The sequence below is a fragment of the Amblyomma mixtum genome, chromosome 4, assembly GCF_055824585.1.
Source record: "Amblyomma mixtum isolate Tamu chromosome 4, ASM5582458v1, whole genome shotgun sequence".
Lineage (NCBI taxonomy): Eukaryota > Metazoa > Arthropoda > Arachnida > Ixodida > Ixodidae > Amblyomma > Amblyomma mixtum.
In genome coordinates, this window is record NC_143015.1 from 104,482,300 (window position 1) to 104,498,833 (window position 16,534).

Below are 16,534 nucleotides of genomic sequence, written 5' to 3' on the forward strand. Positions count from 1 at the left end.
CGGGGCATGGAAGGATTTATTTGTTGCGCGCGAACTCCCAGCTGAATCGAGATTTAGACGGGTGCGTTCGAAATGCCGTCGCAACAAACTCGTTCCACAAGTGCGAAATTGTTTTTGCTGCGATAGTCACCCGTCGGCTGTGCTGTGAATAGGTCCTTGCCGATGACTTACTATCGCGATAAAAATACTACGGAATGCATATTCTCGGGAAAAAAATCATTCTGGCTCAACTTCGCAAACCAGTCGTGTGGTCGTGTTACTAGTGCATAGCGCATGTATGTCTCCACGTACACTGACACATTTCAGGCCACTGGATTACGCGACTGCTCCGAAAAAATTTGTTTCCACACTCTCGTGTCCCGTAGACTTCTGATGACGATAGTATAGTTAAGTTGTGTCCATCACTAATGTGCACCGTATATTTTTATGCAAATTTTATTGGGGCCCTTTGCTCGAAGCCCAGTGGATGCCGACTGCCCTCTGCTAGGTTTCTCCGGAGCACCAGCCTAAGAGGGCTGACGAAAGAAGGGGACACGGCTTCCGCACTCAGTCCTGCCGTCTGCCGAACGGTAGGTTAAAGTGCCCATGGAATGGTTGCTAGACATGTAGCAGTTCCATATTCCAGCAAAAATGACGATTGTACTGAAACTATTGCAAGAGGTGTAATTTTTTTTTAACTTACATACGTCGTTCAAATTCTATTTGTTTGTAGAGCAACTGTTTCTCAATACAAAAGTACTACTCAATGTAGACTATCACAGTTGGTGCATTTGACAAGCATTATTTTGTCTACTCGCTGACAATCCATGTTGCACAGATGTCTCACTGCGTGGTTTGTCTTCAATGCTGATATTCCGTGTTGAAACTTCTTAACCATGTAAGCACGTTGTTCTTGTCCACGGTGTTATCTCCGTAAACATTGAGTCGCCTTCGTTGGATGTCAGACAGCCTGCATCGTTCACAACTCCATGAGGAACCGTTGCTTCTCCTTGCGATCCGTTAGCTGCATGCAATGAAAAGGATATATTAGTTACCTGCAAAAAAATCAATGGTTATTATAGAAAGAGTTATTCTATCAACATGTAGAAGTTGTACCAACTTTTGCATTTATTTAGTTACAACCACCGTAATACAACCCTGTATACGCTGTATAAAAAAATTGCGACGATTAAGCTTGCGGGCTGACATCAAAAATTCAGCAAGAAGGTGGCGCCAGTGCTTAGTGTGGTCACGAAGTGTCTCCTATTTCTGCTGGCTTACGATATCCCTGGTAAACGATTAGAGTATTGACATGACAACTAATAACCGGTTTACACACAAAAGGCAACGCTTAATACAAGTGTAACGACATGGGGAACAAAATGACCCCATTGGTGTGTTGCCAGATCTGTGTGAGAATCACGGCACAGTGGTCGCCATTTTGGCGTCCATGAAACAGTGAAAGGCTACAGCGCATGTCTAATTGGCTTATCTCCCACTCCTGCGGCCTGCATTGCTGAAGCAGCACGTTGAACGTCAAAATGGTCCCGGGACCTTATGTGAATACCTCCTATATGTTGCTCCCATGCGGTTCCTGTTTGCTGGTTTTAACTACAGGCACTTGTTTTGCGTTACATCTTAACGTTGCCCTCAGTTGCATGGTACTGGAAGTGCAATGAGCATACCAATGCTCTTAAACCAAAACTCTTTAATTTTACATCAAATACATTGGATGACTGAGTTTTGGGGGCTAACCGAGCAAGGTGGTGACTAGAAATATAAAAGTTTCACAGCATACTCCGTTTTCCGTAGCATTTACTATTTCCGTATTTCTAAGATTATTATATTTTTGCCAGTATTTTACATGAGCTAGCTTTTAAGCATGAAGAAATTGGACACTGAACCTCTGCGCTGTAATAAAATAGCACCTTATGAAGGACATGTCGCCATCTCAAATTTAGGAATGTCATGACATTACATGACAATTCGCCTACACACAAGGCGAAACAATGGGTGCGAAAACTAAAGTATGGCAGGGAGAGCTTAAAAAGTGAGCCCCGAAGCCAGGGAGAGCATTGATTGGCACCACCAACGAAGGCGTTCGACTCCCCCTGGATACAACACACGCTCGGCAATTGTCTACGCGCCATGTAGTAGAACGGTGGGAATTACACAGGAGAGAGCATACTATACTATATCTAGAGATATTAGCTTCTTAAAAATTTCTGCTCAGTGGGTTCCACGTCTCGTCACTCCTGAGCAGCAATATGCTTGTTCGATTACTTATCATGGGTGAATATCAGTTCATCTCTGTACCATCACCTAGAGAGACGGCATCAAGTTTTATTGAATGGCAAGGACATGTTGCTCATTGAGTGTCATGCGAAAGGTTACAACATTGCCGGATGTTATTACTGGAAACTTCTAAAGCGTCTGAAATAAAGTATGCGAGAAAGGAAACCAGGAGTCTAGTGCCATCAGGACAGCGTTCCAGCACACACCTCAGCAAGTGCCTGGTAGTTCCAGCTTGCCCCTCACTCGTACGATCTGCCAGATGTTGCCCCCTCCTAATCTTTTTCCAAACATGAAATATTTCTTGCTGAGCAAAGTTTTGCCACTAACAGTTAGGATGGCAGCTGGAGAATTTCGATGAAAAGGTTTTTCAGCACCGCTAGAGCAAGTGCGTCGACTTAGAGGACGAATATACAGAAACATACCTCAGAAAACCTGGAAGTGGTTTTATCGTCCGGAGAATTTAATTTTTTTATCACTACCAAAGGCATTCACTGATTACTTCATGAAAGTGTCACGCCAGAAATACATGCATGCATGGCATGAGGATGCTAATGAGTGCCGTACTCATTCGAAACTGACTGCATCTGCAACATAATCAACAATAAAAATAACCAAGGAGACCCGGTACCTTATATACCACAGGGAGGCTGGTTGTAACGAAGCTTGGTAGGAAACGATGCGTGTTCGATATGTTTAGCCTTATGCAGCATTAACACTTCCCTGAGACCAAATAGAACAGTTGCTACATTCCCATTAATGCCTGAATACATCTTGTTTCCCAGTAGCACGTTGCTGCCCACAAAGATAGGACTCTGGAAAGAGGGGCCTTGATGACTAACACGTATCAACAGTGCACTGCTTCAACGCAGTCTTCTGCCGCGCTCATTCTGGGAAAGAGAATTTTAGTTGTTGCGACTGTGCGGTTCTGGAGGAAGCACAGTGAAGAGCGACAAGCTCACTGAAAAGAAATTCAATGTTGAATCCTTTCACTCTAATGTTTTTCTGGAAATGTTGCAGTCCAGAAATCAATTGGTTTGGAACATCACACATAATGTGTTCTCTATCCCAGGTGGTGTCTGCAGGTGCTTGTTTGTATTTCAGGCCGTTGAGTATGTGGCCAGTTAGTTTACGTTAAGTTAGAAAAAATTCAAGTGTCATAAGCCTTTCGAATCACTCCTCATCACTTCTGCGCTTAGTGCAAATACTGGGGAAGTACAGGTGTGTTGCAGGTGCAGTCAGTCACTTAGCTCCAGCAGTTTTCCCGTCAGCTTACGCCCCGTGTAGATAGAGAACGGCGGATCGGAGTTTCCGAACAATAATGTGAGAAGCCAGTCTAGAAAAACTGATACGCTTACAGCTCCTTCACACACTGTTTCGTTATCACACCTTGTTACAAAGAGGCCGCTACGAGAACAGAGGGTGCTTCGTGGAGCAACGTGTTCTTCCTTCCATATAAATGGAATCAGAACATAACTGTACTACGTGAACGGAAGAGGGTATTACTTGAATATTTGGTGGAACAAGCATGCAGCGAATTCTCGAAAGGTTGGCATGTCGGGGTTCATCATGTTCCCACAACACATCGCTGGAAGTAAAAAAAAAGGAAAGCAGCATATTTTAGTTGGTTACAAGTTTGCTAGGAGGGAACTCACACAACTTATTTTGTGGAATACAGCATCAAATGCAGGGTCTCAAGTGGCTGGTTTTAAAACAGGTGATATGCTTTTTTTGTACCTGTTGGGATCGCTGCTCGCTCCACATTTTGTACGCTTTTTCACCCCTGATATGTCCGATGGCCGCCTGAATCGGTATGGTTTAGGTTTGGTTTATGGGGTTTAACGTCCCAAAGCGACTTAGGCTATGAGAGACGCTTTAGTGGAGGGCTCCGGAAATTTCGACCACCTGGGGTTCTTTAACGCGCACTGACATCGCACAGTACACGGCCCTCTAGAATTTCTCCTCCAAAGAAATTCTAGCCGCCGCGGCCGGAATCGAACCCGCATCTTTTGGGTCAGCAGCCGAGCACCATAACCACTGAGCCACCGCGGCGACCAACCCTTCAAGAAACACATTAAAACCTCACTAGGGTAGTGTTACCAGGAAACTGATGATTACAAGCGGCTGCTCACAGGTGCGAGGGCCGCTGTATTCCATCAAATTCAAGTGAAGCCACGCGATGTCCGGATATAGGACAAATTGACTTGTCGAAAGGGAAAAAATGTGTTGTGTAAGGTGTCATGTGCCAGAAGGTAAATATGCCTGCTAGTATAGAGGAACATGTTGTAGTTTTAAAAAAAATGGGCTTCTTTTAGGAATTAGGTTTTTTTTTTCCGGACCGACAATTTTTAGCGAAGAGGAAGGAAAGGCGTCTTCCTAATGGAGGTGTGTTTTTTGGAAATGGTGCCCCAAAGAGGATAACGCAGTTTAGCCCTGCGCAAGGAAGAAGACGGAAATCGCATTCGCAACCCATCCAGAAGATTTTAATAATGCCTGAAATAGGTTTGGTTTGAATGTGCCTGGAACTGCACGTTCAGTGGTGTGACACTCACACTGTTTTAATGCATAGATGTAGAGTGTGCGAAGAGCCCTGTGTGCGAAGTGTGCGAAGTGCCCAGAAAAGCCAACAACTGTGTCTGTTATCGTAATAATGATGTTTTCTTTATGAGCACTCTAAATGCAATGCAGTATATCAGAGCAATAAACGCCGTTACAATAGCATTTGTTATCCTTTATTTTTCTCCTAAGTCACACATTCAATCACTTATTCAACAGCTCCGTTTTTTTTGTGAGGTTGAAAGCCATGACTCCTGAATGAATGTGCTTTTTAGTCGATGGTTGCAAAGACTACAGTGCACACAAGCCACCAAATGATTAAGAACAATGACTCCCTTGTGACATTTATTCAGTGCAGTGAAGAGAATGCGTGAGCAGACAGTCGTAATGAATTGATAAACAGTACAAGCATGAAGTTTGCAACGTAGCACATCTTCCCAGGCAGTGGCGGCTGAATTTCGACGAAGGCGAAATTCTAGAGGCCCGTGTGCTGTGCGATGCCAATGCACGTTAAAGAACCCCAGGTAGTAAATATTTCCAGAGCCCTTCACTACGGCGTCCCTCATAGCCCGAGTTGCTTTGGGACGTTAAACCCCAATAAACCAAACCAGTAATCAATGCAGCACCAGGTAATCGGCCCAAGATTGGAAATGTATTGGCGGCTACTGGTCCTACAAAGAACCAGTGTGAGACCACTCTTTTGCTTGGTTTATGGTTTAGGTTTGGTTTATGGGGGTTTAACGTCCCAAAGCAACTCAGCCTACGAGGAACGCCGTAGTGAAGGGCTCCGGAAATTTCGACCATCTGGGGTTCTTTTACGTGCACTGACATCGCACAGTATACGGGCCTCTATAATTTCTCCTCCAAAGAAAATCAACCGCCGGGTCCGGGATCGAACCCGTGTCTTTTGAGTCAGTAGCCGATACCATAACCACTGAGCTACCGCGGCGGCATTTGCAATACTGGGCCCATTACATGTTCTGCGTGTTAGTACCATCACATTTTCTATTAGGCGACAGCAGTGAACTCACCCACGAACTTCAGACCAGTGCTCTGAAGGACAGGTTCGTCAAAATGGGCGTCCTATCAAAGAAAGAGAAGGTTCTAGGTTATGCTGCAGACCAGCACCGGATATATCCTTACAGGACGCGAGAAACATTTTTCAGTTGAAGTCCTCAAAAACAAGCGTACAAATGTTCAGAACAAGAGGCGAACCACGCGGCTCCATTTGCCATTATTTGCAGTGTATTTCCTTTTTTTTTGTGAATAATAATTAATGCGTGTTCTGTTTACTACGCTGTACAAAAATGTTCTGCATAAAATTCACATGCCCAAGCTGGTTCGCATTTGCCAGGCTTCAAAGTGCCCGATGTAACAACATTCGTCTTTGAGGTGAAGCAGCGGGTAGATCCTGACATCACAGAACATACAAAAGAAAGCATGCACAGGGCACAGCAGTCAAGAGTGCTGCAAATGGTCCCCTTTAAGTCATTTCAGTAGCAAAAGAACGCTCACTGCATTTCAACCTTAAGCGCCGCCGCGGTGGCTTAGTGGCTATGGTGCTCGTCTGCTGACCCGAAAGACACGGGTTCGATCCCGGCCGCGGCGGCTAGAATTTCTTTGGAGGAGAGATTCTAGAGGCCCGTGTACTGTGCGATGTCAGTGCACGTTAAAGAACCCCAGGTGGTCGAAATCTCCGGAGCCCTCTACTACGGCGTCTCTCATAGCCTGAGTCGCTTTGGTACGTTAAACCCCATAAAAAAAAATTTCAACCTTAAGGAATAAAACTAAGGAAGCAGAGAAGAGCTGGTTCTTAGTAACCAAGTGACCAAGCCACAGGGGCATAGCCAGAGGGGGATGGTGTTTCCGTGTCAGAACACAACACCCATCGATATTTTCTGCATGCCCCTCACCACACCACGACACCACGACATATTAAGGTGTAGAAACGAAAAGTACAAGAGTGCTGGTTTGTCCACAAAAATAGTTTCTCTTGTAAAACCAGATGGCGCCACTACGCTGTTCGTTTTCTTACCGGCGGCCTTTAACAGCTTCGGAAAAATATTTCTGGCTACACCACTGCCAAGCGGCATATCCTTGCGTCGGCGTCTGAGGCAGTCGTGCCCTGGATGCGCAAACCGCAATGGCTTGACGCTGTTCTCTTGCGGCTTCCATGTAAGGTCGTGATTAGTAGACATTACTACCGCGTGTTATTGTCGTGCTATGTAACGCTGTAAATCAATATAACAATAGAGTATCGCTTGTCAGCGCTGATTACGCTTTATGCTTTATATTTCATTTGTAGCATAGATGACGTTTAGAAAATTCAAAACATATTTTCAACCGTTAAATTCGGTAATTAAGTGTAGAAGCTATTACTTTTTCACTATAAGCACTTGATTAGAATTCCCAAGAATACACTGAGCAGTCAGCCAGCCTAGCCACTGACAAGCTTGCAGAATTTAGGTTCGAGAAAAATACTTTCCGCGTATAGGAAAATCATTTGAACAGATAACCTAAAAGTATATGTGGACTTGAAAGCCCCATTTCCTATGAAAAATACTAGTGGACTGCATATTTAGGCAACACAGTAATCATTAAGTAGTTCTCCGCGAACCCGCACCCCGCAAACATTTGAGTGTTATGAATAATTGAATGCAAGGCTTGTTATCAGCGCAAAAGGAAGAAAGTTCAGTTTCCTGTATTAATTCCAGAGTGGTTACTGCGCTAAGTCGATCGTCACAGCAAGATGTTTCAAATTCCACGGTGAAAGTAGCGTCTCCAGTCTACTACTGCCAAAGGGAACGCAATTCTGTGAGAAAGGATAGACGCTATCTCGTAGCTGTTCATAGGGAATGTCAATGCAGACGCCTGTACGAACTCCGCACTGAAGCGATAACAGGTTGGCTCGTTGAAGGGTTGCCGCCATTTTGGGGACCAACACAAAATTTTGCTCTCAAAGTCGCAATACATTAAAACTCAATTTAGTGAAGCAAAGAGCAGTCGCGAATTATTTTGTTAAATCGGGAAATTCGCGAAACCGATGAAGGCTTTTTTTCAGTCATTCACATCTGAAATCGCACCGTAGCGGCAAAAAAAAAAAGCTAGCGCGACATCGCATGGGCCGACAACCCGCGCCTGCGTGTATAAGTCCACGAAAGAAGCCCTAATCACTTGAGTGAGAGCGCGATCTGGTAAAATGGAATCGAAGGCTGGTGGGAAGCGCCGCCGACTTTAGTGTTCTTTGTACCGCACAGTGCCACAGCTTGCAGACCCGTTAAAACAAAACTAAACATGCGTCTTGGGATATATACATGGTCCGTTCTGAAAGTAGTAGGAGTCATTTTTTTAAACAAAATTGATTCAAAATAATAGTACAAACGATTAATATTTTTCAAGGTAGCACCCTTCCGCACCTACACGCTGCTGCCAATGAGTTTTACAGTTTTCGTACGCCTCCAGGAACGCCTGGACCGGAATGCTGTTTAGCTCCCTCGTCACGACCTGTTGAACCACCTCTACCGATCCGTGATGTTTCCCCTCGAGCGTCGATTTCATTCTCGGGAATAGAAAAAAGTCTGGCGGGGCCAAGTCGAGGCTGTAGGGGGGCGGAGGCAGCTTTGCCGCCTTGTGCTGGGCAAAACATCGGGTCCTCATTCACATGATGAAGATCCTACCGGTTGTCCTTTTCCTCCTGTGGCAACACTCCCGGCACCAACTTCGCGCAAGCTCTTCTCATGGCTAAGTTTTCTGTCACGATCTCAAAAACTTGGGTTTGAGGAATGCTCAAGTCATCAGCAATCATTCTGATACTCATTATACTGTCAGATTCCAAAACTGCCATACTAAATTTTGCTCGCGGGAGAGTTCACGTCCCTGCATTTCGCATACTGGACTCCCTCGCCGCGCACCCGCCCCGCCATGTGGAGCTGATATGGGTGCCTGCCCACTCCGGGAATCCCGGAAACGAGGCCGCCAACGCTTTAGCCCGAGCTTCTCTCAACCGGGCACCGGCGGCCTCCGACCTGGGGTTCTCGCGGGAGCGCATGCACTCATTCAGTGAAATGACGCAGGCCTACAAAGCCGAGCGTCGGCTCTACCCCCCACCTCATCCTTCCCTCGACAATTACCATCAGACACTTTGGAGGCGGCTCCAAACACGCACTTTGCCCTCCCCTTATATACGCTCGCGATATCACCCAGTCCACACGAACCCTTCCTGTACCCTCTGCCACCACCCCAAAGCCACCCTCGACCATATTCTTTTCCTCTGCCCGGCGGATCCTCCCCCGCGGGGCCTGGAGCACCTTACCTCATGGGAGGCTTGGGAGACCCTACTGCGCTCCGAGGACCCGGCCAAGCAAGCCATCGCCACCGGCCGGGCTGCCAGCGTCATGAGCCTCCGGGACATGAACGTTTGAGTGCAGTGGGGCCGTGCGGGGGCCCAAGGACCGACGTGTCCAAAACTCCCTTGTTACAAATAAAGTTTTCATCATCATCATTCTACGATCACTGTTAAGTAATCCTCCTTAATCATGTTGTGAGTCTCTTTGCCCGTTTTACCAAGATATAATAAAAAATTTAATCGCGCATCGCTGATCCACTAAACGCTCGACGATTCTGCGTGACGAGACGTTTCGACAGGGGTTCACAGTACAAGCGACCTCCTCTCTTCAACGGCCGAGAGTCGACTGGCGATTTTCCCCAGCATTCCCAATATCCCCCTTCAACGATCCTGCACGCGCAGACCACCTCTCGTCCGCCCGTTCGCCCAGGAAAAAACCAGTCCTACTACTTTCAGAACAGACCCTGTATGTTGTAATTGGCACGCTGCCAACAATATGCAATGCACTGGCTGTTTGTTTCGAAATTTCGGGTTATTGAGAACACTGATCTCTATAATTACTAGATGGCGAATCTAAATTTGCTAGTTAGATTGGGAATATAGAAAAATTGTGTTTCGTTAGACTAATCTTAACTGCAGTCTCAAGTTCGTTTCCACCCAGAGCTGTTTTCAGTTGTATTTGGGGATTAAAACTTATCTCTGCTTGAAAAACAAAGCTATGTTGTTCCTAAGCAAACCACGTGACGAGCTCCTTTATGCTTAGTGTCGTCTTTATGTGAATTTGAATCCGAGCTGGATGAGTTGTCCTAGGTTCATGACCGTACCCAGAGTTATTCTCAACTGAATCTGAGGACAAACCATAACTATTCTCCACGGTTTGACCTGGTTGCAAATTCGTTTTCTTTGAGCATCTTAACGCTCAAAGTGGCAACGGAGTAACTAGGACATTTTTGCATCAAATATTGCTCCCCCTGCCGTAGTAGTGGGGAAAACCCTGCAGTAGTGGGGTGAACCCTGTAGAACTGGCTCGCAGCTATTCGCACGCGACGACAAGTGTTCCAAACAACCCGGGAGACTTCGGCGATGGCGCCAACACTGGCTGCAGTCACCTTAGGACGTGCGTGGGGAGTATAAACTTGTGATGATGACGTAGTGGTCGAATGCAAATTGATAGCGCGGAGCTCGAATCTGACTGGCTTCCTTTTCTTTCATTTCACACGCGACTGAGTGTGCAATGAGGGCCGTCACGTGGTTTTTCAGCATAATGAGATCGTTATGCTATCGCATATATGGCGCCTTTGTGGACTGTCCCATCCGCGACGTGGGACCGATCATCCGATTTGTAGGTGGTAACCACCCTTCCAGTTTTGTTACACCGTTTTGTTACACCGAAAACCAAACAAATTATGGGAATGTGTGCCGAGGCAATGCTATAAACGGCATTGGGCATGAAGTGCCTTGCGCCTTACAAAACACGTTTGTCAACAGGACGTGAGAGCTAAATGAAATAGCCGCTGCAGTTACGCCTGATGTGCAACTTCACAGAATCTCCAAGTCACACCCTTTTAAGGAACTTAGGAGAAATTCTCTTGCCGTCACCTGTGACCTTCCTGTGTACTCTTTTTCACTCGAGACTGACCTGTTCGCGCTGAGTCCCATTGAGCGGCTTAGCCAGTTGGGTAGTTACCATCTCTACTCGACTCGACGTGATGTAGGGCGAGTCTGACGCACTTATGAATTCGTTCATTTCCAGCTAGTATTTCTTGCATTATTGGCATTTTGCAATTCGTTAACAGTTCATTCTTCCTTCACACCAGCAGGCGCTGTTGCGTAACTATAAAATGTTTCTACATTTTTTTTCTGGGCACTAGCAATCGCCGACTCAGTAGAAATAGAAATGAACTCACCGATTAATTTCAGGCCAAGGCGCTGAAATCTCAAGTTCTGCACAGAAATCACCCTCTGGCCAGGTACCACATTAAAAGAAATGCCAATCCTGTAAAAATGGCAAAAAATAGGGGCGAAAACCTAATAAGTCATTGCTATAATTTCCACTACTACCACTTCTATGAGTCGTCAGTTGTAGAAAAGCGGGCGGGCGGGTGGGTGTGTGTAGATAGGCAGTATTAATGGTGGATATTTTTTCCCAAAGGGTAAGATTACTACCAGAACAACACATAGTGGAAATACTCTTATCACTCATCTACTTCTGGAGCATGTAAGCTCGCCCAATACCCTGGTCTCAGTCGACGCCAACTGTTTGTAAAATGACGCTCCAGAAGTGGCACCTCCTAATTCAAAGGCTCCCTCGGTACATAAAACTACAGTGCCATTACTTCGACAGTGTAGTCGCCCTGCAGAAGTTTAACGCCTAATATTTTGTCTTTCTCGGGTATCCTTAACCGGCTCATTTCGTCCAGGAGAGCAATTCACATAGTTAGCCGTGCTTTTTAGTTCGAAGCAGAAAATATGAAAACTTCAACGAGACTGTAAAAAAAGGCCGATCCCAAGCAGATTGCATAAACGACTTCACACTGCATTTGGAATTTAGTGTTAAGCAGGGATTGCAGGATAATTACAAAGACTGCAGTTTTTTTCAATCTCCTCGAAGCATGTTTGCCTTCCATTTGCGGCGTTTGCAATCAGAAATCGGCAAAGTGGTCGGCGTCTAAACAGGCAACAGGGAATCAGTGTCGCTACCTTCTCAGTACAGAGAAACCTTAGTCGCTCCCCGTGTCGAATACAGGGCATGATTCGAAAACTAAAAAAAGCATTCGCCGCTTTGTTTTTATACCATGAAGCACGCTACTTTGAAAATGGGAACCATAACTATGTCCCCTTAACCAGCACTCACTCACCAGGCTTCTTGTTCAGCAGAGAGTCACAACGGCTGGGAGTTGACACGTCACAATTCCAGAGACTTCGCTGGGAATCTGCTGCAGACGCCTGGAAGGACAACGCCGTCTTTGGTACGGAAATATGTCCAGAGCTTTAACGAGACGAAGTGCAGCCAATGCGATCGAGTGCTGAGTGACCACCTTGCGGTCATGATAGGAACTAAAGGGGAAAGGTTCCGAGTGCAAAGCTACACGACACCACTACAAGAAATATGCACGGTAATGATCATGGACAGATGACGTGTGCTTACCTCCATGTTTTGACAACTGAACTTACCAAGTGTTAAAAACAACAACTTGTATGCATGCTGATCTTATTGGGCCATTTGAATTAGGTTCTCTGTACGTTCTACATGCGGGCCATGACTTTGGCATCATTCATTTTCACACATAGCGATAACATTCCTAAGAAAATTTGACTATGACGAATTCCCGAGCAGAGCTCTACGGCGCCAAACCTCAGGTCTACATATTTGCAACCCGAAATTCGCAGTCGTCGTTTAGGTACACTGCCACCTGTATGCAAAGAAAAACTTTGGAGACCCCTCGCGAGTTTTCACATCCGACGTGTGTGGATCTGACAGAAGATGTACTGCAGTATCACGGGATTGGATTAAAACAGTGACGTGATCCGCAGCTCTAGCGGGTACGAATAAAGGGGCATGGTGCGTAACTGCTCGTACAGGGAGAATGTATTTTTGAGTAGTCTAATAATCACGCTTGTATGCTAAACCTCTGCGCATGGAGCATGCACACTAAGTCATGCTCTCTCGCTAGTTGGCTGCTTTGATAAAGCGGCTCGACCATCGGGCACGTAGACGCCTACGCTATATGCTACTCCCTTCCAGGTCATAAAGCTGCCTGTCTGAGTGTAAGAAAGCAACAACGGTTGACTTACTTATGAAGTTGATTCAGGCTCTGGAAGCCCCCGGTATCCAGGTGCCACGTCCGAAGGAACGCCAGCTCTGCGATGACACCAGGAGAAAGTGCTGCTATTACATGCTATTAGTGATGACCTCCCACGGTTAATGAAACGAGCGTTTAAATCAAAGGCTGCACACGTACTCCAGGGGTGCAGCAGCAGTAGCCACTTTGAGGAAACAGTGTCCAAAATTGCGCGCGCATTATACTTCAGTAGACACAAAGGCGCAAGTCTACGTGCGCTAAAACTAGGGAACGTAGCACCGAGTTCTGCTTTAAGCTTATGTTCCGGTTGAAGGCACCGCTAACAATCAGAGTTTTTTTCAAATCTAAATTATTTCCTAGGTGCCAGGTGACCATGGAATGTTACCGTTACTATGCGAGCCTCGTCAAACCGTGGGTGTAAGGGCAATTTTCTGTTCAGTATCATCACACGCACTGAACGGACACCCCCTGCTCACAACAGCTAGTCTGGATGGCTGATGAAAAAAATGAATAGCCGGAAGAATTAGCCGGAAAAAAAGAGTGCGCTGAGAGTACAGCCAAGTCAGCGAGATTCCCGTCAGAGATTCTTTCCGGGGGAACGCATAATACACTTGTATCATTAAAATATATAGTAATGTTTGTCCTGTACTGTACTCGCTTGAAGAAAGGGCTGGCCAAAACATATCCGTTCCAAAGGCGCTTGGTGACATCAACTGGCGCAACTAGGAGCATGCGATATTTTAAAAACTTATGTAGCTGAACTTTCCCTCTGCAGTCGATCTTCTCATATAGCTATGGATAAAGCATGACTGCAAGAACTGAAGGGTACGTGTCTGTAGCCGCGTAATCAAATTGAATAAATAGCCGTTCCTAATAGTGTCTGTTTAGATTCAGACAATATGCGATCGGACAAGCGAAAAACATTTATGAATATAAGGTGGCTTAATTAAACCGGCTTAAAATTGGCAGATGATTACGGTAGTCACTTATGCAAAATTTGAGCGCAGCTTTTCAAACACCACCTGCCACCGCTGGCAGGTACCGTGTTACGCTGCTAGCCACCCATCCACCTCCGGTTGTCCATTCCTCCGCTCTTGCCGTGAGAGGTGGCGTTTCGAGCTGCTACTGCCTGCTAAGACGCTACGTCACACACCGCAGCGCGCCACCTGTGAGGTGGCGTGTTGCGGGGGGAAATGCTTCGGGAGTGAGGAATAAAGTTTTCTTCCTTCTGATAATTTTCATCACTTTGGTCTTTTAAGCTAGGTGTACACTGAACGGTGCCGATGTGTTTAAAACGGAGGCTGCGCCCTCTCACTCAGGTGGCGCCTTTGCACCACCGTGGCCTAGTGGTCTGGGCGTCCGCTTCGGCTGCGGGAGGTGGTTGGTTCGAAACCCACCGCCGGACACCCACCGGTAAAAATGGGTACAAGCCACCCCCGGCCCGGCGCCCGGCTTCTTCAGGGGTGTGCGCTTGGAAGAGGCTCCGTAAACCCCGCTGCGCCCCTTCGGGGGCAACCTAGTTTCGAGCACTCAGCCTGCAAAGGTGGTTCGTGTTTCACTGCAAAGTGAGGAGTTCCGACTCAAAACTCGTACGCTCTAACCAGCGTGTCTCAAGACAAACACTGTAAGCGATCCTTCGTTTCGAAGAGAAAACTTCAGAGTATCACAGCTGACTAGACATGGCGGTTTTTCCGGCTGTCTGACTTGCGAGAAAAAAAAAAAAAACCACGGAACACGGAATCATTTGTTCGCGGACTGTGCCGGTCGTCATTCCGGTCGTCATTCCGGTCGACAGCCCATACATTGTGTCAGAAGTGAGATAGCCTACCTCGTCCGAGAGCAGCGGCCATCAACTACTTCAAGCAGCAACCTTCAGCAGCAAGAAAACCAACCCACCGCCGGGCACCCACCGGTCAAAAGGGTACAAGCGTCCCCCGGCCTGGCGCTCGGCTTCCTTTAGGGGTGTACGTTTGGGAGAAGTGAAAAAAAAAGGGCCACAAATTGGGCTTATGCCGCACGAGGCGGACTTATGGTTTCTTGGCGGGGGAACTTATCACTCATCCGTCAAGGCAACTGTTTGGTCTAAGACCCTTTTCCCAAGCTTGTCACCCTAGAAGAGCCGAGCACCAGGCCAGGGGAAATCTTGTACCCATTAAAGAAACCGGTGGGTACCCGGCGGCACTGGGGATCGAACCCAGCACCTCCCGAATGCGAGGCGGATGCTCTACCACAAGGCCACGCTTCGGTTCAAGAAGTTTTCGGCCTGCCAAAACAGCTTCCCCCGGCCATACACAGACTAAGCCAGGGCCAGGCCACTTCCCAAGTGCAAGTCTCTTGCACAAAGTGCTTGGTGCGCCCCCTCACCAGAGACTGCTCTTGTACCAATTTAGGTTTGGTCTTCCTCGGGCTCGAAAGCCCTCCCATCGAGCGTGGCGGACTGGCGTACTACTCCCACCCCGATGGTCGTGTGTGGGTCCAACCCTCGAGCTTCGGACAGGCGGGGTCGCTACTCCCCGTGGTGCACCTCTGTGATGTGCACCCCTGCCAGACGCCGAAGCGCCCTCGACTTCGGGTAATCCCTTCGCGCCGCACTGCAAGCGGGAGCCCGATTCTACCAACTTTTATTAAGCGTCTTGGATTTGACGCCGGCCCTGCAAGCAGGACCTACCACCTACGTACCCGCAGTGCGAGTGTGGGCTTCATCCCACACCCGTCCGGTCTCACGACGGTACTACTCACAGACTCTCAAGGGACGCAAGCGCCAGTTCTGCTTTCGCTTTGCCCTCGCTCTCTTAGCCTACTGAGACGCCCGAAGGCCTCAGCGTTTCCCAGAGATGGCCCTGGTTTCCCGGAGGGGGAACGAGGGCAGACCCCAGCAGCGCTCCCGAGTGGTCTTTGGACACGGGTTACACAGGGATGCCCCTACCCCTGATGACTTTAGTCAGCGGGGATTTCCCTGCAGCGAATCTGCTGGAGACTTAGCCACAGCAGCCTATCCCTAGACTGCCGCAGCGTATGAACTCTCTCGCTTTGGTACTGGGATAGGATCACCACAAACCCTTCCCAGGATCGAGGTCCTGGGATGCATTAGCATCGCCTCCTATTTCACTGGATTACAGGAGTACGCAACCACTCCCAGCGTTTCGCCTCAGGACCTTCATCGCCAGTGCCATCACACCCCGCTAGGTAACAGGAGGACGCTATCCCTCCCAGTGTTAGCCGGCCTGGGAGCAACCCTAGTACACCACAGCCCCAGTCACAGCTTTTCAACTGCGGCCAGGTAGCCAACCCTCCGGTTGACAGCCGACAGCAAGCGGTGGTGCTGTGATAAACACAACACCCCAGTCAATCCAGCCCTGACACGAGGCTGCTAACGTTTTGGGTGGGGCTGCGGCTCACCACACACCGAGCACCGCCAGCCCCGAGGCGCCGTACACCCTTTAGGGAGCACAGATTAGCCCTATTTTAATAGGGCCGCCTCGGGTGAGAGTTCACCCATGCGCTTAGGAACCCAACCTCAGCCAGCCTTTGGCTTGCTTTACAGGCTCACGCCAACCGA

The 16,534-nt window shown here is 47.7% G+C and overlaps 1 long non-coding RNA gene across 3 annotated transcripts; it reads right to left on the reverse strand.

The window, feature by feature from the left end:
- Positions 1-677: 677 nt before the first annotated feature.
- On the reverse strand, positions 678-12,145 carry LOC149347678 (uncharacterized). 3 transcript variants are annotated; one of them, XR_016292185.1, is made up of 4 exons: positions 12,031-12,145; positions 11,080-11,168; positions 3,778-3,859; positions 678-1,003 (listed from the first exon to the last, which is right to left on the reverse strand). It is a non-coding gene; the product is annotated as an uncharacterized LOC149347678 (long non-coding RNA). The 3 variants fall into 3 exon arrangements; XR_016292187.1 differs by lacking the exon at positions 3,778-3,859 and adding an exon at positions 5,859-5,910; XR_016292186.1 differs by lacking the exon at positions 3,778-3,859.
- Positions 12,146-16,534: the final 4,389 nt, after the last annotated feature.